The 21,340-nt window shown below is 41.3% G+C and overlaps 1 protein-coding gene across 1 annotated transcript in view; it reads right to left on the reverse strand.

Moving 5' to 3' along the window:
* The window catches only part of luzp1 (leucine zipper protein 1), a 46,170-nt gene extending 25,133 nt beyond the window's left edge, over positions 1-21,037 (reverse strand). The window contains exons 1-2 of the mRNA XM_010797592.1: positions 20,640-21,037; positions 4,318-4,375 (exon numbers count right to left, since the gene is read on the reverse strand). The gene's annotated coding sequence lies outside the window, so the exon portion shown is untranslated. The remainder of the gene's footprint in view (positions 1-4,317; positions 4,376-20,639) is intronic.
* Between the last annotated feature and the right edge of the window lie 303 nt (positions 21,038-21,340).

Consider the following 21,340-nt stretch of genomic DNA (forward strand, 5'->3'; position numbering starts at 1 on the left):
TTCTGATTCTGATCTCAGGTTCACTTTTCATACCTTGTTGAAACCCTTGATTTCAAAAAGGGTGTAGACGTGAAGAGATTCTGAGATGCAATCAAAAGCTGACGGTTAGGTTCACAAAAAAAAATGGCATCTCTTAAAAGAATTCAAATGAAGACAAACTCTTTGACCTGTCATTAATACAGCGTTTTCGTTAATCAACAACACCAGCTACCAATTTAAAGCAATGCCTAACAGCTGCTCAAGCACTCTCAGGTGTCACAGACGTCAGCAAGAACTTTATGAGACTGAATAAGTGCACCCACACACACACACGTGCAACGGTGAACTGCTCGGGAAGGAATGTGTGGCACCGCTTCACACCGATAAGAGAACATGAAAACATCACAACATGATGCCACTTGTCTGTCTGTCTGTCTGTCTGTCTGTGTGTGTACAAACAGGTATGAGTCAGGCACAGAAAGAATGAGGCGAGGCAGACAGACAAAAGTTAAGAGTGAGCTAAAGAGTGATAAGAACAGAAAATGACAGACTAATGCACATCACCTACCTACACCCTGCCATACCATTTGTTTGAAGTAGCGTGGTGTATTAAAAACACACAAATCTGAAAAACAAGTGAATTGTTTTCTGGTCAGCTTTGGTCCAGGATTTCCTGCTAGATGTAATCAAAGATGTTTTTCAACACTTTTTGAGGATTGTGCAGCCTTGGCAATAACACCCACTGACTGCTTTCTAGCTTAACTTGAAATGGTAAAACCTGAAGGTCACACTTTTACAAAACTTTTTGTTTCATTTACAATCAGAAGATCGCCACGTGCTGTGTACTAAAAATGAGAAATGTGACTACACTCCAGGTTCCACCAGGCGTACAAATGCATTAACATGCTTATCAGAGTAGTGAGGGGAGATTTATGGTGAAAACGATGCCTCACATCCACTCTGTACAACGCGTATCCCAGATGGACCGGGGTAATGATTGTAAATCAAGCAAAAGTCTGTGGCACATAACACAACTTAGAAATCAACTGGTATACTTCATGTGATCAATGTATTTTTAATTTAATGTGTTTGCCACGACATACTAATACATGTAATATTGTTTTATGATGAAATATTATTGCTACTCCTTATTTTATTTCCTCATGTTCTATATAACTCATTTAAAATCAGTCCACATCATCCTCCTTTCATGTGACCTCTACCTCCAAACATCCCCCAACCCTTTCTGCTGCATTCACTCCGTTTCCTTCCCTTGCCCTTCATTCCCATTCCTCTGCCTTCCTGCCGCAAATACACGGCCTTGTGCCTACAAGAGAGGAGGAGGTGACAGTTGATCATGAAACTCTTTGGTGAAGATTGTTTCTCCATTTTACAGGGCAGGTCAACTCTGATGGGCTGGGGATAGTTGCCTTTCGAATAGCCACACACACACACACACACACACACACACACACACACACACACACACACACACACACACACACACACACACACACACACACACACACACACACACACACACACCACACACACACACACACACACACACACACACACACACACACACACCACACACACACACACACACACACAGCACACACCACCACCACACACACACACACACACACACACAACCACACACACACACACCCACACACACACACACACACACGAGCCTTGGCATTAGCTGCCTGCTGCGGCTGAATGGAGACTCAGCGGCTCTCTGATGAGGAAGAAACAGAGCAGAGAGAGGTGGGGGGGGGGTTAGCAGCGGCAGAGCTGAAGCGAATGTGCAGAGCCAAATGCATGTTGTAAGGTAAGCAAAGGAAGATAGAGGGAGTAATAGCACCAAAGGAGGGGAGAACGAGAGAGTGGGATGAGGAGTGACTCAGCCTCAGAGTGGATTACTGCAGCAGGTATGCAGCAGGATGGAGGGAGGAGGGGCAATAAGAAAGTAGGGGGTAAAATGATGATGTTGTACGTCAGAGGAGAGACACTGAATCATACAGCTCTTCTGGAATGTCCTATAATGTAGGTAAACAAAGGAGTAGTGACAGTGAATGTATGTCGAGGCAAGAATAAAAAGGACTGAAAGGCTGAGCTGGATGTTTTGAACACGTCACAGGATAGCTTCAATTTCTAAAAAGGAGAACACATTCCTTGAAATGACCTCTAGTGCACAGACAGTGGGACAGTTATTGTTTTCAGCAAGTATTGTGCATTATATCTAAAACAATGAGTCGACAAAAAAACAAGCAAGAACTATTACGATAATTGATTATTCATCTTAGATTTTTTTGATACAAAAGAGGGCAGATATTCAGTTTTCAGGCCTTTACATATTTAATATTCTTTGTTTTATTTTCTATTAAACTAGATATCTGACATGTTATACCATGGCTTTCCTGAGTGATTCCCCCTTATGCATGCTTGATATGAAGCTACAATCACAAGACAGTAGGATAAGAAGAGGGAAAAGCTATCCTAGCTCTGCCTTAATGCAACAAAAAAACAAAACAGTTTAAGCTCACTTATTTAAACTTTGTATCTTGTTTGTTTGATCAATACAAAACTGAAGTGTAAAATAGACCTTGGCCGTGCGCCAGGAATGCTGTTTCCCCATGCTGCCAGTCTAAAGGCTAAGCTAACTGTCTCCTGGTCCAGGCACAAGTGCTGTCCATTGTTTTCAACTTATAGCAAGAAAGCAAATAAGCATGTTTTCAAAAATGTCAAAGTAATTTAAATGTAAGTATCTTTCTTAAATGCATTATATGCAGTTATCCCTCCTGACTATAACAAACTCAAGTAGAGTAGGATGTGTACTTAGTTGCAGGACACTGAAATGAGAAGCCCCTTTTCCTGTTTTTGCTGTCGGTTTTAATAGTTTTTGTTAGTTCCAGACTATTTAGGATGAATTCAGCTGAAGCAGGATGTGAACTAGCATCCGGAATAATAAACGCATGTAAATGCAGCTCAGTGAAGACGCACAGAACACGCCTTGGACACATATTGACCTTAAACTGTTGTGGGAGCCGACAGCCGAGCAGACAGGGTAAGACAGTGACACATATACTGTCTCTGCTGACTAACCTGGTCTGATAACACACACACCCCAGCTGCTGTCTCTGAGAGCTGTGTGAATGTTTATGCATAAGCGCAGTGACCCATATGTACAGAATACATACAGTTTGGTATGTGTGCCACTCCTGTGCAACTTCGGGCTACATGGAAGGAAATGTGGCGCCGGCGTTTGTGCCCAACAGGAAACAGACTCACAAAGAGCAGAGGAGGGGCGGAAGAGGTGAGAAGGAGGAGGGGGAGGAGAGGAAAGGAGGAAAAGGTGAGTAAAGGAAGAGGATGAGGAGGAGAGGAACAAGGAGAGGTGGAGGAGTGAAGGACGAGAAGAAGGGTGGGCCAGAGGAGACATTTGAAATTCAGGATATTGAATCATTGAATTTGTCTGATTGCTAAACACACAATATAGTACGGTAGCTAGGTTTTAAAACGCTGCTTAGAGCTTTAGTTCTCCTTCCTTTCTTTCTACTCGCCTACTCCAATATCTGTGTTTGTAGAGCAAGGAGCGCGTTATCGTAGCTTTGCATTATGCTACCGTTTCATTCAATTGCTGCTGGAAGAATGGGAAACAGCTGGCCTGGCTATCTTTAAAAAGTAAAACAACAACAGTTTGAGGTTGGGGGGGAGTAACATGCTGTAACTATTCATTGGCGAACACAAATACTTCCCGGAGTCTTGTCCTCATATCAGTGTTTCCAGACAAGCAGCGCTATGACTGGAAATGCTCAGGGAGATAAATAAACTGCAAACCGATGTTTTCATATCCACTTTTTCTGTACATTAACAATAAATGACATGTGAGCTTTCAAAGTTCTGGTAGTTGTTTAAATAGTGCCGTTTCATCCTGTTTCAAGGTCTTTATGTTAAGCTAAGCTAATCACCTGCTGGCTCCCTCTCAATACTGGGCCTTACACACAGATAAGTGCGGTAACATTCTTGGGAAGTTATCTCAAGATGGAGAGAAGTTCATAACAAAAAACATTTCCGTAAATGTTTAATACATTTTTATAGAGATCTCTGAATATTTTCAAGGTCTTATAGGGTGTGTTACTTTTACTTTACTAAATTGAGCGTCTTGGCATAATGCTACATAAAACCGACATATACCAGCATTGGGGAGCATTGCTGCATTTCATACCCCTCTTGTTCTCTTCCCCATGTCTACATTGTCGGGGGGAAAAGGCCCAAACAAAACAACAACATTAAAGCGCAGCATTGTCAGGCGTGAAAGGCATAACTTACATTTAAGTGCATCCTTTTGTCTGTCACACGTTAAGCGCCTCTTTGCAAAGTCTCCATCCTGTGGTCAAAAACACAAAAGCAGGGCATAAGGTTAGAAAACATCATTGGTCATCATAATATCAAGACACACAGACTCATGCCATCTTTCACCATTGTTCTAGTTGGCAAGCGACCCCGGGCCTGCGCCGGGCTGACAATGCAGCCACTGTGGGGGAGATGGTCCACAGTCAAGCTATCGGGCTAAAGAATGAGCCCACTGCTCAGATATGGGACGCATTCGGAAGGCTTTGCAATAGACTCATGCATGAGCAGACAGGCAGTGTTTGGCCACGACAACAGAAGGCCCTATTCAGTTATGTGGGGAGGCACACAAACACACACACACACACACACCATTATCATAATCATCCTAGAAGCCCTCATCTGCTTCAAAACATGAGCATGGTTAAACACACTCACACACACACACACTCAGAGAACACAGCCCAGACTTGGAGCATTCCACTACAGTAGCATTCCATATGTTTGGTTAAGCGCAGAGAATCCAGATTTAAGGCTGAAGTCTGGACTGAATTTAAAGGATGAGAGAGGGAAGAGGAGGGAGGGGAAGAAATGAGGGAGCGGAGGGGGGCGGCCGAAGGAGGAAGGGAACATTCCTGTGAACTGTAAGCAGCAACAGGACACTGGTAGAGAAACATTACATACACTAAAGGACAACCTATCAAGTCCACCAAGTGCTCAATATGATATCAAATGGGAACATCTACAGTTTCATCGCATCCAAGCAGGCTCAATCTGCTAAAGAAGTCGGTGTGAGACGTTGAAAAGCTCCAGAAAAAGCAAATAAGTGGGCCTAGTGTTAAAATAGCTTTGATACCTTGACATTTGCACTAACTAATGAAAGGAGGAAAAGGAAAAAAGTGGCATTAAAGCATGTAGGGCTGCAGCTTACAATACTTGCGTGCTCAATTATTTATGCACTTAAAACACGACCCGTTTAGTCTATAAAGTGTCAGAGAAAAGTGGAAAATGTAGTTTCCACATGTTTTCTTCATTCATTTTGATCAGCTTCACATGTTTTCGGCCTCCCAATAGGTTGACTTTAAATTGATTGTTTTTTCAAATGAACAAAACCCAACTATATTGAAACTACCACAAAAGACTAAGAACAGACTCTCACTTTGTGCAGCTGGAACGTGACTTTTAAGATGAATAGCCTATCAAAGATAGTTGCCGTTTAATTTTGTGTTTATTACTTCGTTGTTTTTGCTCTAAAATAATGAAAATGTCCAGAAAGAGGCTTCCGTCTTGACTTTAGTTGAACTGAGTAAGCAGAGACAAGTGATGTGCTCAAAGACACCCTATCATGTGCAGTAAGTAGCTTCTGATGGACAGAAACCACGGGTCTGTAGGAGCTCCCGCCACTCTCATCTCCTCTCTGTGTCATCCTTTCTGTTTGTTCCCACATCCTCTCTTCTCAGAGAGGAGACAGTCCTGCTGCAGTCATGTTAGATTCATGAGGGTAGAGCCTCACACGGACACACAGGTTTTGCTGAATCATTTGACGTTCTCACGCTACAAAACCACCCTTCTTCGCTGGACTTAACCAAGCGTATAATTCTGCTTAGGGCAGAGCCGGCTTTTTTGTGTACTGTGTAATCAATAACCACGTTGTTAATGAAAATATGTGATTTCACAAATGAGATTTGACGCATTCTTAGCAATCCAGATGACACCAAATACCCTGGTGACCAGAGACCACATGTTTGTCTGTGTTTGTATGTGTTGTTGGGTTGTGTGTGTGTGCGTGTCTGTGTGTGCAGGGGGGGGGGTTTGGGCTATTCATTCAGACAGTTAGCCAACACGTAACCAAGCAAAACTGAAAACAGCTGTTTCCTTCTCATCCTTTGCTTCCACTCGTCGTCGTCCCCCCGTACACGTCAGGTTGGGATGGTTCATTATGTTACTCAGCAGAATAAACTGAAACGGTGTGAGGGGGCACTTCCTCCAGGGTCTGTATCTGTCTCATAGAAATCACAGAGTTGATTAAAGTATTTTTTATTCTAGTATATTATAAGTTGCATCGTTGGTGAAGGCTGTATTTCTGGTATTTATACAGTTGTCTCATAGAAGAAACCACTTTAAAAAAACACACGACTAGTCCTGGCCCAGAATTGTCCAGTGAGTGTGTCAATCTTTCTCACCTGAAACGGCAAACTTTGATGCGAAATGGAGCAGAAATGAACTTCTCTTCCTTTTCATTCTACATAAACATTGAATCGTGTTATCTTTGAGTACGGCTTTATCCCACATATAATGTAAGGCAGTTGATAAGCTATCAGTTTATGGTTTTCAAGCACTAAGGCTTACACTTTCCAAATAAACTTTCCAAACACATACACACGGCTGCACACACCCATGCACAGTCTGGAAGCAAGAAGTGCTTCAACCTTACTGATCTGTCTCGTACCCTAAAATATCAAGTCAAGTCAACTTCCAACATATTGCGTCATAAGTCCTACAGAACTTGGTATATTCACCAATATGTGTCCATCAGTTTGTTTCAATGGCTATAGATGTTTCACGGCAACATGGCTCCATTTAAAGAGTAAGACAAGAGGGGGAGTGAAGAAGAATGAAATCATGGGGAAGAGAGAGAATCATGTTCAATTTCCTCCACTGGAGAACATTTCATGGCCTGAAACTCCATCCTGGGTTCCACTGGCCAGGCGGGCCTCGTTTGCATGTGAGCCCATTTCCTGTGTGTGATTAGCAGAAGGGAGAGTGTGTATATGTGGTGTGTGTATGTGTGTCTGTGTGTGAGTGTGTGCGTGCACTGGGGGTTGCAGTTCAGAGAGGTCTGGGGTTGTTTTGTCTGCTCGGGGAGGAAAGGAATGCCCAAATCAAACACAGTGAACAGGATGCCTAGAGAGAGAAAAAGAAAGAGAGAGGGACAAGGGGAGAAAGACACAGAGGCATGAAGAGCGAGAAGACACAGAGTGAGGGGAAAGATGGGGAGAGACAGGAAGCGGACATCCAGAAAGTAGCAGACAGAAGGAGCAAACTAAAGAAAGGAGGAGGGAACACCAGAGAAGAATACAGTTTGGGATTGATTCTTCATTCGCTGCCAGTGAAGACTGCGAGCAGCATTCCTCCTGCTATTTGCATTCCAGCTGAGTGGCAAGGTGGAGTGAGAATCTGTCTACAAGCTGATGAGCTGTCAAATGGAAAACCATTCACCTCTTTAACTTCACTGTAAACCGGCAGAACCAGTCCTAATATCTAATGACTTTCAGCCCTGCCCGTTCAACAAATAAGTGCCGAGGCTCTCACACACTAGTGCCGACATCACAGACAGATAATCGACTATCTTTCATTCATACAACAACAACCTGTTATACGACAACAAGCAATGAACCGCCTCTCACACAAACAAGGTAAAAAGCCAGGTCAAATCCATTATTTTAAATAAATAAGATATAGAAAAGACAGCATGTCTCATCAATCTAACAAATGGGAATTCAAAGCATTTTTAAAAGATTCATTTAGTCTTCTTCTTCCAAGCTTAAGGACACCAAAGTAAAGTCAGCATTCCTTGGCAAGAGGGTTTTTATCTGGGGATGCCAACTAAATCCTTTCTGGCTATAAAGACGTTCTAAATCCTTAGCGATTTATCTGAATTATTTATTAAGAACTTCACACACACACACACACACACACATCTGAGCTGTAATTCGAAGGCATTTGTAAAAAAGAAATACACAGACACCATGACATGGATGGATAAAGGTCAGACAAATGTAACTTCCTTAAAGCAACATTGTCACTGACTAATGGGCAAAATCTATTTGATCAGACTTGTTAAAAAACACATACACATCAAGGACACTAAGGTCATGTATCTTTTGAATGAAAATATGTACACTTAACTACCTTGAGGCTAACATATTAACAAATAAAGATTTGTGGAGTGTGGATTTTGAAGCCGCATTTACGCCTATAATAAAACTTAATAGACTCATGATCCTGGCATTTCTAAAATCTTGGCTACTGCCCTGTACAGACAGTATACACCTTTAAAAATAACAAGAAACACGAAACTGGCTCACTGTTATTTCCCAGGCAGTTTCAGAGTTCAGTTTCCAAACACTTCCTTGTGTTGTGTGTGCGTAAGCTGGACCCGGCCCATGAGGAGTGCGCCATTCCTTGACTGGCAGAGCAGAATTGATAGGCTGCTATTGTTTCCTTTTAAGGTAAATTGTGCCTCAGAAGCTTGGCATGGCTGGGAGGGTGAGATGCATCTGGCATGCAGGAGAGGAGAAACACTCATTTAACTGCATTCTTCAGTGCAGTCCACACCTAGAGAGACAGAGGAGGGGAGGCAGAGACAGAGATGGAATGACAGAGAGTATTTAAGACAAGTGGGGATGAGAGAGGCTCTGGAGGTGGAATTGCAAATAGATTTAGAGAGGTTTAGAGAGAAGAAAAACATTTATGACTAGAGGGTGAAAACAAGGAGGTAAGAACTACAGCGAGTTTGTCCAAGTGGGTGGGCGAGAGCCACTCTTTGCCACGGGCATGGAGCTCTGCTGTACACTTGTTTGCTCAAGCGGTGAAAACACGCCACCACATGTGGTAGGCCTGTTTGTCAAGAGGAGGATATACACACATACAGTATACACTGTACATACATGTCAAGCCAAGTGGAAACTTCTCACAGGGTGATGAACCATGTTGTTTAAATAATGCCATGGCCTCAAGTTTACATTTCATTCCTCAAACAGTATACTGGGGCCACTCAGTGCATGTTACTCTGAGAAAAAACATCAACTAACGCTCTGAAATGTGATGTTTAAATATTTTGCTGAGATACTAAGCAATAATATGTAACGCAGTGGAAAGACAGGTTAAGAGAATATATATACATATATATATATATATATATATATATATATATACACACACCCACACATAAAGAAATGGCATATTTGGACATAGTTCAAATGGTGATTAATCATGATTAATTAATTTTTAAGCTGTGATTAATCTGATTAAACATTTTAATCCTTTGACAGCCCTAATATATATATATATATATATATATATATATTTGCTGAAAGATGGTCACCATTAATAAAAGGCGATACCAACTAGTCACACCTCTTTATTATTTCTCTTGTTTTCCCTTATTTATTTCACTGTATTTCTGTTTTGTTTGTGATATAATTACACTGGTTACTGTAAGGCTAATATGTCAGTTATTGTATGGTAAATGTATTGATATTAAGAGAAGGGCAGTGTTTGAAACATTTTCTGAAGGCATTCTGCTGAAGAAGGAGACCACAGCTTAGCATGACAAATAAACCCGAGCTGGAAGAAAGAGAGCTTGAATCAGACAATATTCCCGGTATTCCCCCAATGTTCCACTGTGAACCAATAAACCACTCAGGGACCCGGGAGCGTTATGAGTTCCTGAGTCTGAAAGTGTCCACATAACACAAACAACTTGAATGCGTGTGAGCCGTACATTCGCTGCTCTACCATCTCAATTCTGTCTGTATAAGAAAGTTAGGGTAGAGGTGAAATCCAATCAATAAAGGTCCATTGAAAACAAACTATTAAGAACTGCATCTTTACACAGCAAACGCAAACAAATTAAATGGTGGCTTTTGTTATGCAGTTATCCAAATGTTAGCGGACTTGTAGCCATAAAGTGACGCACAGGGAGGAAAAGAAAAGAAGAGCGGGGCAGCTGAAGGGACCACCAGAGGAGAGACCATGACTCGCTCATAGTGTGAGTCGCTGTGTGTTTGTCTGCTTCACTCTAAGCAAATGGTAGAGTATAGGATGTGTGTGTTATCACTGTGAGTGGCCAATGTGTTTAGGTTCATACCGATATGTTCCAGTAACCCTTTAAAACCTCACTAGACAAAGTGCTGAAATGATTAGTCACTAAATCAAGCTTCATTGTTATGTTTACAGGTTCACAAAACATTTGTCTTACATTATAAAGCCTCTATAGCTTTGGGGTTTCCCACTCTTGGTTCTACAAAACAAGACATTTCAGTCAATCACCTGTTCATTTCGGAAACTGTGATTATCATTTTTACTGTGTGTATGATTAATTGAGAAAATAGGCGAAAGATCATTTGTTGAGGCATTAAATGCAAACTTCATCTTGGGCTCTGGGAAATGTATTCCATTGTTATCTTTGGACATTTATTCAAATTACAAATCATTAATTGGACCTTTGTGGATACTCCTTTCTCTCTCCACTTACTTCCCTTCTGTCTGGGGCTATAAGTTATCCAACAAAAAGGTGAAAATAGAAAAATAACATTTGAAAAAATAATTGTTAGGTGCCGCTCTGGACATGAAAGGGTTTGAAACATGTCTCTCAGAGTAAAAGCTGCACTTTAGACCGTCTATTTTTATGGCTTGGCGGTGGCTCGTATTGTGCTGCTTCACTTCCCCTGGTTGGGACAGCTAGCATGAGAGGGAGCTCCAAAGAGCGATGTTGGCATGGAGGAGAAAAGCAGCCAACCCAGGCCTCAGCTGCCCTTTACAAAAGCAGCAGTGCACAGTGTTCCTCCAGAATAAAAACCAAAGCAGGGAAGAAGAGGGGGAAAAGGGTAAAGAGGAGGGGAAAAGAGAGGCTGAAAATAGCCTAGCAGTCGGGGTCTGCATGCATCAGCACCGCAATGATGAAAGCTCCTAAAACCAGACTGGCTAATGCATGGATGGAAGGAGGAACCGAGGGAGGGAAATAAAAGAACATCTTACTGGTTTTAAATAAGGTCGAGAAAAAGGGACAAAATGAGGGAACTTAGAAAAGCAGATGAAAGTCAAATTTGAAAAAAGTTGTCTGAAGTTGCTGAAGATTCATAAGTTTTACCAACCAAAGTCAATATGTAAGGGAACATAACAAATACAGACGTGTAGGAAGAGAAAACAAAAACAGCCGAGGACGAGAGAAACAGTAGAGGGGGAAGTGAGCAATCGTCAGGTTGCCATGGCGTCTGAACATTCCTCTCCCGGAGAACATGTATATTTTCTGATCACAAGAAAAATAATCTGCGGGAGGAATTTTATTTTGAGAGCCGCCCTGGAGATCCAAGGATTAGAGTAGGTCAGACAGGAGTGTGAGTGGATGAGAGAGTGTGTGTATCCCTCTAACAGGAAGAGAGGAACCAAAGACCTGAGCATAACCAGAGACAACATTTGGAAGAGCACGTGAGGACTCTTCAAGTCACATCTGATCAAATTAACAATCATCCACACACACACATTCACAAAGTTTCCAAAGTCCACCTATGATGCTCACTAATATCACGTTAAACCTTGTTTTTAGATCAGTACAAACATCAGAGTACGACAATGGCCAGTTGCTTTGAAGAAAGGGTCATGATATGTTTTACTCAGTAACTTCCAGGAGTCTCTGCTTTTAGGGAGAAAATGTAACTCTCTTCTCTTACAAGACTTCCAACGTATAACTTTTTGCTACTCAAATATTTCCAATTGTACGTTATCTTTATTCAGGCAGTCAACATCTATTTGTGACACTCACTAAGAGTACAAAAAGTGACAAACTAAAAAGGACAAAATTGAGGGATGCGACCCACTCTTCTAAAAGGAGTTTGATGTTGGTGGTGGAGAGTTACATTTAAAACATTGATCTTCTTCTTCATTAGGGTTGAGATCTAAATGACCCGCATCCTTTTCTTACTGAAACACTTCTGTAAGCATCTGAAGTTCTGCACTAATTCATTCAGGTTTTTTCTCTTTAAATGTGTCAGAGTTGCGGCGGTGCCCTAATCCACATTTCTCTACTAACATCAAACGCATCAAAGCACAGGACAGACTGCAGGGACATTTGACGTAGCCTCTCTGGGCCTCACCCAGAAACAGCAGCACCAGTGAGGACAATAAAAGGAATCAAATACAAGGAGGAGTATTCGATGTTCTTATAGCGCTGTTTTCCTCGTTGGTCAGTTTGCTTTAGTGTCATTTTGATTGGAGGCAGTCATTTGGAAAACAAAAAAGGAAGTATTTTTGATTCGAGTTTCCGAAATAAAACACTCCGACCTGGCATTCAACACAGACCTCACGATGAACTCGACCTCTGCTGAGCACTGGCCTGGTGCAGTGAACTCCTGCCAACCACTGTCACGTCAGTCAGTAGCCATCCGCCTGCAAATAACAGGCTCAAACATCATAAACTTTAGAGCAGAGAGGCAGGGACTATAATGCCACGGAAGAGAGGTTGAAAGAGACATATTACAGCTCTCGGCATATAAACACTCATTACTTTGTAGTGATGGTGCCCAAGACAAACAAACCCTGCTGCCGGGTGAAGGACTTTGGTTCAACATTTAGCCATTTATGGATATTATTGACGTGGTGCCGTGGTGGGTTAGACATCTGTGTCCGTGTGGAGGTGGAATTTCTGTTATACAGCTTTTTTTAGCTATGTGTATTCTGCTGCATCTTCCCCAACCAGCATGATGGGAAGAAGAGCGTTTTGTTCACCTTTCTTTCCCTCCCTTGATCATTGTCTGTCTGGCTGCTCAGCCCGATCTCTAGGAAGAAGAATGCATCCTGAACCAGACTGGAATGGCTCCTGAAATATGCCAAATATGCCCCTGACCCCCCTCCCTTCCTGAAGACGTAGGCCTGCTTGCTAGCCCACCCTCCTTCCCTTTCAGCCCCCACAACCCACAGCATTCCTGCGCTGTACACGGCACCAAATGTACGCATACTTACAATCACATATGACCCACTCACATAGAAAATGGTAGGGACATTAATAACACAAGTTTCCACCCAGCTGACCCAGACGTGCCTTTTAAGGGTAGGCGGTTCACATTTCTCTTTTCATTAACTTCCAAAAATACTCCAGGTCCAGCCGGGTGAAGGGGAAGTGACAGGGTCTCCTCTTTAGTGAGGCGAAAAGAAAAGGAGAGAGTGAGCAAGAAAAGATAACAATCGAAGGGAAAGAAAGGAAATATTGGCCCGCAGAGGAGAACACCTAAAAAAATTGAGGAATTTACAAGAAATGTCTTAACTTGAGCTCTCTGTAGTTAAAACGTCTCAGTCTCTCCCCTCCCTCCCTTTCTCTGTGCCTCCTACATGCTTTTGAAGTCTGTTTCCTTTGCACTTCTTTCCTTCCAGGAAAAGACGAGGTGGCCATTTTTAGGAGCCTGTACGGTGTAGGAACAAAACAGGCACGCAGGGGAGCTTCTGTAAAATAACTTATTGGAGGCTGAAATATCCAACAGCAAAGAAGTCCCACACAGCAACCGGTTGGAACAAATACAAATCTTAGAAACATAGGAAAACTGTGTTTAAGGTCAAACTAAAAGCATGTAAAAGACGAACACAGAAGCAGAGTAACCTACATTACAAATCAATGCGGTCCAAACTACAGCCATGTGGGGACGCTTGCATGGCCAGGCTGCCGATTGAACAATAGTGGACTCATAACCTGCCGTTATCAGGGTGTATGTCACAGCCACGAAAACAGACCAACAATTCACATGCAAGAGCATAGAGAATACATAGTTCTATAGTGATAACAGGTTATCAACAATGTTTACACTTGTGATAAGCTGCAATAAATGGCATCCACACTAGATAATGTCATGTTTGTTGGACAAGACAAAGAGACACTTCAAACTATGACTCACATTAGAAACCTTTAGAGTAAAGTCCGTAGAATAAAGTCTTCTTTACAACTAGCTCTAAATCTAATTTAAGCAATAACAAAAATGTAAAAGAAGGAACATTTTAATGATTGAATGAATGCTATGTCAAAAGCAGGACGAATAATAAATCACATTATGGTCCAGCATCTATGGACTTCAACAGAGTATGCCTCTCTCTCTACCTTTGTGTGTTAAGAAAATGGTGAACGGTTGGGAAGCCAAAATGAGGACCAGATGATGATTGATGATTTGTTTCTGTTCAGTTACCAAAGCTTTAAAAGCATCACATGGTCAACAGCAGGGCAGCTTCCCGGTTTTAAAGGCTATGGGTAGCGATGGGTTTTCATAAATGAGCAATACTGAAATATTGCACTTTGAGGCAGCTTGGAAGATGGTACAGGTCTGAATTACAACCAACTGTTAAGTGTTGGGAAATAGTGATAGAGAAGCATTAAAGACAGCTGTTCTAAGAGAGTCTGGTATTTGAGCCAGTTTTACATAAAAAGATGATTTGCATTTGTTTTTCAAGATTTTACTTACACACAGCCACATGTTTGAGCCTAGCCTAAGCCAAGGTTTAAGGTTCTTCTCTTTATCCACAAACCATAATTTACTGAGTCCAAGGTAAATTTAGCAACCCTAAATTCGTACAAATGATGTCATGCTTTCACCCTGACTTGATGGACTTGGCTTTCTGCTATACAGAGCAAAATGATTTACTAACTTAAATGAGAAGCTACAATTATAACCCTACACTCAGCTGTAAGGATTTCTTTATAATGACAAGTAACGGCAAGTCTATAGGATGGCCGTCTTGAGCCTGTCATAGATAAACCAACAAAATGTAAATGTGTCATTCAGAAAAACTCAGCATTTCTTTTCATAAAACAACAATTCATACTACTGCCCCATACTTTGGCTTAAACCAAAAGTTTGTACCAAGTGAACAAAGTGGATCATTCAACAACAGCCGTATTTTCCAAAGCAATTCCGATTTCATAACCAGTCCACTCCCTGATGTAAGAGGTTCAATAACAACACAGCCTCTCCATAACAGGTCAGTCGATGCCAGAGATAAGAGTTTGGCTGACTGGAGAAATAAGTCTTGGTTTCACAAACTTGTGGAAGACTAGGACACACAGAATAAAATCAAGGATATAAAAAAAAAACTAGATATTTTTAAAATATTTTTTGTATGAAATATTCTTTAACAAGTAATTTGAGTTTTGATCAAAAACCATTTTATGAAAGAAAAAGCAGTTTTACAATAAGGTCTAACTAATGTAAAATATTGTATTTGTAGTTTGCACTAACAATGCAAAGAGAGGTGTTTTTAATCACTTATTAAATGTCACTCTATTTACTTTCTTATTATATATAAATTGCATACATGGGTTTTTATACACATTGCCCACCTGTAATTTCATGTTGAGTAATGTGTTTTAAACCCTACGGCATAATACAGCTTGTAAATTCACTTAATTTAAATAACCAGTTTATAATTACAGGTCAGGTGGTTTCACCCAACCAGTATAATTTTCCACCAGTTCCAATGTGGAAAAAATACTTATTGATTAAATCTGTGTTATAATGGCTATATGCTGCTGTGTGCCGGAGACAATGCAGTCAGTGGGCCTGCAGCCTTCGCTGTAGCAGATCTCTGTGATGAACGTGTCGGTTCACAGACACCTGAGTGTTGGTGAGGCCCCAGAGAGTGACCACGCCACCCGAGGAAAGAAAGCCCACCAGAGCAGCTGGTAATGAGAAAGGCTGTTTGGCATGCTTTGTCGGACTAACGAGGGAGATTCATTCACACACGCAGAAGAAATTGTATGAACAGAAACCATACTTGTTTTGGATTCTTTAAGAGTGAGAGTACATAATGTGTTGATCTGTGTGTCAGTGTACGTGTTAATGAGAGCCTGAAGGAGGCGTGTGAACACTCGCTGCTGTGATGTACTTCTGGCTACTACTTGCTGAGTGATTGACACTCTCAGCCTCTAGTATCCGATGACAGCTCGACATGGCGGGGAACAGCGCGGAGCAAACGTGCTTTGGCACACAAACACACAACAAGCCCACACAAAGTTCAAGTAGTTTGAACCCCAGCGGAAATCTCAGAGCCCTGCCCTGTCACAGGCCGTCACTGATAAAGAACGCTGGCAGGGAGGGCAGGCAGGAAGAAAGGAGGCAAAGGAACAGGAGAAAAGAGGAAGAGGGGGAAATGTATGTGTGTGTGTACAGCAGAACGGAGACAAAGCAGGAGGGAAGGGTCTGGAGAAGAACCAACCTCAGTCTGACGGCTGTGCACATTAGACACATAAGAAACTAATGACTACTTTATATATAAAGTTTGGTGGAAAAAATGAAGATGTAAAAAAAAAGATGAATACAAGTTCCAAGAACCCAAGATTAGTTTCTCCACAGTTAATTAAATTGATTCAGCTGAAGGCAGAGAATAGTATTTTTGCTTGACAACATTGATTGTTGATTCATTGTAATTTTCTCGTGATTTCAGCGACAACAACCAAGAGGTCATACACAGCACAAAAGTAGTTTATATAAATGCTTTATATTTCATACGAGTAGAAAACTACAGCTCTCTTTCTAAATTTGATTGAATCACTTTGCCCAAAAAATGTCTCGAAATGACTTCAAACTAGAATTCTTATTATTATGACAACTTTACTATTTGCTTTATATACTAATTTCCGCTCTTCCTAACACTCAGGAGATACAGCAGACATGCATAGTCTCATCTAGCTGTCTATAATGGCATTAAGCCATCCTGCTGCAAGTCTTCTAATAGACAGACAGAAACTCCAGCTGGCCTGCGTATTGTCAACAGCAGCCTTCGTCCCGGATACTGAGCCCATTATTGCATTATCATCACAAAACACACACACACTCACAAACGGATATACACTTTACACAAAGGCTGTGTGTGGGCTTTAATACTGTATAAGCCTGTATTAAAAAAAAAAATCATGATTCATCTGGGCTATTACAAGAGGCTCTCGAGTTGTAACGCCTACAATATCATCCTCCGCTATTCTATTCCTGGGTGAGAGGGTTACGTAGGCTGAAAGTGAGAGTCTACCACTAATAATAGCTAATACCATCCGGTCTATATCCTACCCAAGCTATCCATTGCAGCATGTCGGGATGTATAGTATTGCTGGAAAGGACACTGGTCGGTTCCTATGGTTACTGACTTTTCTTTACAAATAATGCTATGAGAGCAGACAAGCCACACTGACAATTTGAATTGTCTTTATTATGGAAACAACTGAGCGATTATTACATTTACACTAAACTAATCTGCAACTATTTTGATATACGATAAATCGTTTTAAGTCATTATTCAAGCAAAAATGCCAAACACTTGTTGGCTTCAGCTCCTAAAATGTGAATAATTAGTGTTATTTTGTCATATGTTATAAATATGATCAATTATCTTTGGATTTTGAATAGTTGGTCATTTAAAAAAAAGCTTTTTGAAGATCACCTCTGGAAAATAGTAATGCTAATGTTTCAGAATGTATTAAAACATATTAACTGATTAATAAAGTCTTTTTTTTTGTGTTATCATTTATTGATTTTATAAGAATAGATTCATTAATTATTCATCATATGACGTTATACCAGGAAGAAACATTGAAAAAAATGTACAGGAAGTAATGTTTTGATAATGACTCACTGTTCAATGAGTTTAATTTTTGTGAATTTATCATTTATACTGGTTCATGATTGATAGAATACAAGATTATGTATGTGTTTTTATCCCACTACGCAATGACTATATGCACATTGTATTCGCGATCACTTGCAACCAATGACGTCAATGTCCATGTCCTGTAATTCCACACTGGTGTGATGGTGCTAAACTAACAGCACGGGCTCTGTGAATAAACCTTGATGTGCATAGTGGCAGTAATATTACCACCGACAGGCTGGCTTTGACATTCCCAGCGGTTTGATACTCCCAGGCAGAAAACCTCAATATTTTAATTTAATCCCCAGAGCAGTCATTTAGCCACTCCGTAATCCCCAGGTCCAGCGCTTAGTCTGATAATTACACTTATTGGACACCCATAATGATTAGTTTTTGGTTTCACCCAAAGCAGTGCAGGCAGTTTCATAGGGCGGTCGCGGCGTTCTGCGGAGTGGAAAACCAATCATGCATGGTATAGCCCAGGTCATAAAAGAGGAGGGAGGGGTATCATTATTATTACTTTGCATGGAAGGCGACAACTCTCGGACAGGACATGGTGCAAAATGTGTCTTTGTGTAACGTCCAGAATAGTGTAAGGATCACAAAACAGGTGGTGGTGGTGGCACTCTTACTGTGTCAGAATTAATAACTACAATGGCACTGAGGAATCATATTCATATAATGGGAATAATGGCCTCTAAGAGTAGATGCAACCAAACCTAACTTGGCGGGCATGATTTCCCAAGCCTTTAAATACATGCATGAAGAAGTGATCAGGGAACATTTTGACATCTCACTCTTCACTTTGCTGGTACTCTTAATTTATTTTCCTCCTTACATTTCCAAACTGACAGGATAACCTTCAGACTTTTCTTCCACATGCGGTGTCACAGTCCACTCCAAAATACCAAAGTAAATCTTCAGGCTGCAATGCAAGTGCCTGTGGAGGAAAGTGGGTTCCCAGCAGCTCAAGCTGGTAGCTCAGCTGGTATATTCTACAGCTGGCTGTGAGGGCGAAGCCTTACTGGAAAGTCATCAGTTTTTTTTTTCTCCTTCATGTCTGAAACAGGTCAAGGCAGGTCCCCTTCCATCGCCTTCCCTCCCTGTGCTGCTCTTTACGAGCCCCACCTGGCAGATTAGTATTCTACCACTACAACTACCATTTTCTGCTGTTGACATACGCACACACACACAGACACTCCTCTATTGCTGTTCTGTTGAGGTAGCACAGGGCACATACTGTTCAGACTTAGGACTCTGCCACCTTGGTTTCATGCATGCATGGGTAGCCTATGCATGTGCAGCACAACACATTCCATCTCAGGGGAAGGAAAACAAACACACGCTCAAACTGAACCAACATGTCTTGCAACTTCAGGTTATTTCTGTTATGGAATGATGTGTTCACATCAATCAATCAATGTAGTCTACAAATTGCCCAAACAAAGCAAAACTGGCCAAACAGGCTGTGTGGGACATTTGCTTGTTTTGTCCAATTATTTGTCTAAAACATTTACAAGACAGTCCTGAAGGTAGAAAACAAGCAGCAAATTATAACATTGGAGAAGCTTGAACCAGAGAATATGTGTTATTGTTTCTTGTTAAATTACTGTTAATTCTTGTCTTTCAATTAATAATTTTCATTACAAAAGTTAAGCTCGAAGGCTTAAACAGGTATTTTGCAGTTACACTGAGGTCACCCACTATCCAAAAGCAGACCCCTGCAGACAAAGCATGTGCACAACTCATGGATCATAACCGTTTTCCAGCTGCTGTCAATATGGCTAATTAGGAGCAAACTAATTAACCAAATAAAAGACCTAAATACAAGTGGTGTTCAAATGTCCTTCAATTTAAAACCACTTTACTTTCAGTGGGTTGTGTCCTTCACTAGTCCTGGGGAGTTTAATATCCTTATGGTGCTTTTGTGCTCAGATTTTAAAGTGTGATTAAGCCAATCCAAAAATACATTTAGGCCAGGGAGTGTATTGTATGTCACCTTACAACAGCAGTAGCTAATGTAATGAGTCATATATCTAACCAGTAGGCCTTTCTTCTTTTAATAAACACACTCTTCATTATAGAGTCTAAAGTGTAAGAAATACATGTCTGTAAATGCGTTAAACTGTTTTCATGCCTGTACATGTGTTGCCTGTAAAATGTGTTACTGTTTTCATGCCGCTTCCAGAAGGAAATAAGGCCCAAACAGTAGCCATGGCAGTCAGGTACAAAGTCTAGATATGCTAGCTTATTTTGCTGTTCATATTGGATGTCAACAAAAGAAACTGAAACATGTTGACTTCATTCATAAAAATACCCGAAAATCCCTAACGATTTTGGGGAACAGGGGAGGGACTACAGAATCATTTAGTTACATTTTGAAAAAAATTGCCTCACCAAACACAATATGCTACAACAATGTCAAAAGCATGTACGAGTACACAACACTTAGATTTTTTTACGTTTTAATTTACGCCCCGAGCTGAACTTTAGCTTTTTGGTCAGTAATTTTGCCTATATGGAAAGGCTTGGCGTTATTAAGTGCGTAGACAAGCCAGTCTCAAAACATGAAACAACTATGCCGCCAAACAGGCTACGTGAAGTATTGTAAAACCTGCAACGTGTTAACAAAATAAGACGTAAATGGTGTGTTCACCGCTACATTCTAACCACCGGAGGTTTTCGCCGCAGTCCTGGATGCTTCCTTTTGGCTACAAAACGAGCAGAGGAGGAGGAGAAGGACAAGGAGGAGGAGGGTAGAAAAACTTGCCGCAGTTCAGACTTCTGCAGTCCCGACTCACTGGATCCAACTCAGGAAGCCGCTGTCTGAACCCCCCAAAAACATGTTCCCATGTTCTCTATCAACCCAAAACACACACACAAATAAAGACTACAAACTTTACCTTAGCTTGTCCACCGCCGGGTCAGAAAAACGCACCGGTAAATCCACAACTCAAACTCAATCCACTCGGTTTGAGCTCATGCGGACGGTATGACTCGCTGCTGCGGACACGGCTGGGGCAAGTTCATCAACATTTTCTCTGATACAACCGGAGAGTTGGAGGCGACAGGGAGACTGCGTTTCTGCTTTCCCCCTTTCCCTGAATTACTTTCGTCGGTCCTTTCCTCTCGGATATTCCCCTCCCTGGCCCGTTTGAGATCAAACCATCACATTCCACCGCGTCCTTAACAATGAAAAAAGGTGGGTTTTCCTTAACTGCTGCCGGAGGACCCACCCCTCGGGATGACTCTGCCCGGTCTGACCGCAAAGAGAACGCCCTTCCCGGCTGCGAGGTCCCGCCTCTCTCCCCATGAATCCAAGCTGATGTTGTGTGGATAGTTCGGGTATTTTAACATACTCTGTGTTCATTTCACTTTCTCTCTTTACACACATTGCATATTTTAAATTGACTGAACAGAATGATATCAGTATGTAAACAGTGGTGTTATGTAGCTAAGTGCATTCACTCAAGTAATGCAATAAATTAAGTACAATTTTGAAGTAGGCTACTTGTAATTTACTTGAGTATTTCAATGTTATGTTACTTTGTAGACTACTCCACTACAATTCAGAGGTAAATATTATACTTTTACTAGACTACAT

This window comes from Notothenia coriiceps, unplaced genomic scaffold (genome assembly GCF_000735185.1).
Source record: "Notothenia coriiceps isolate Sejong01 unplaced genomic scaffold, NC01 NC01_scaffold00038201, whole genome shotgun sequence".
NCBI classification, from domain to species: Eukaryota; Metazoa; Chordata; class Actinopteri; order Perciformes; family Nototheniidae; genus Notothenia; species Notothenia coriiceps.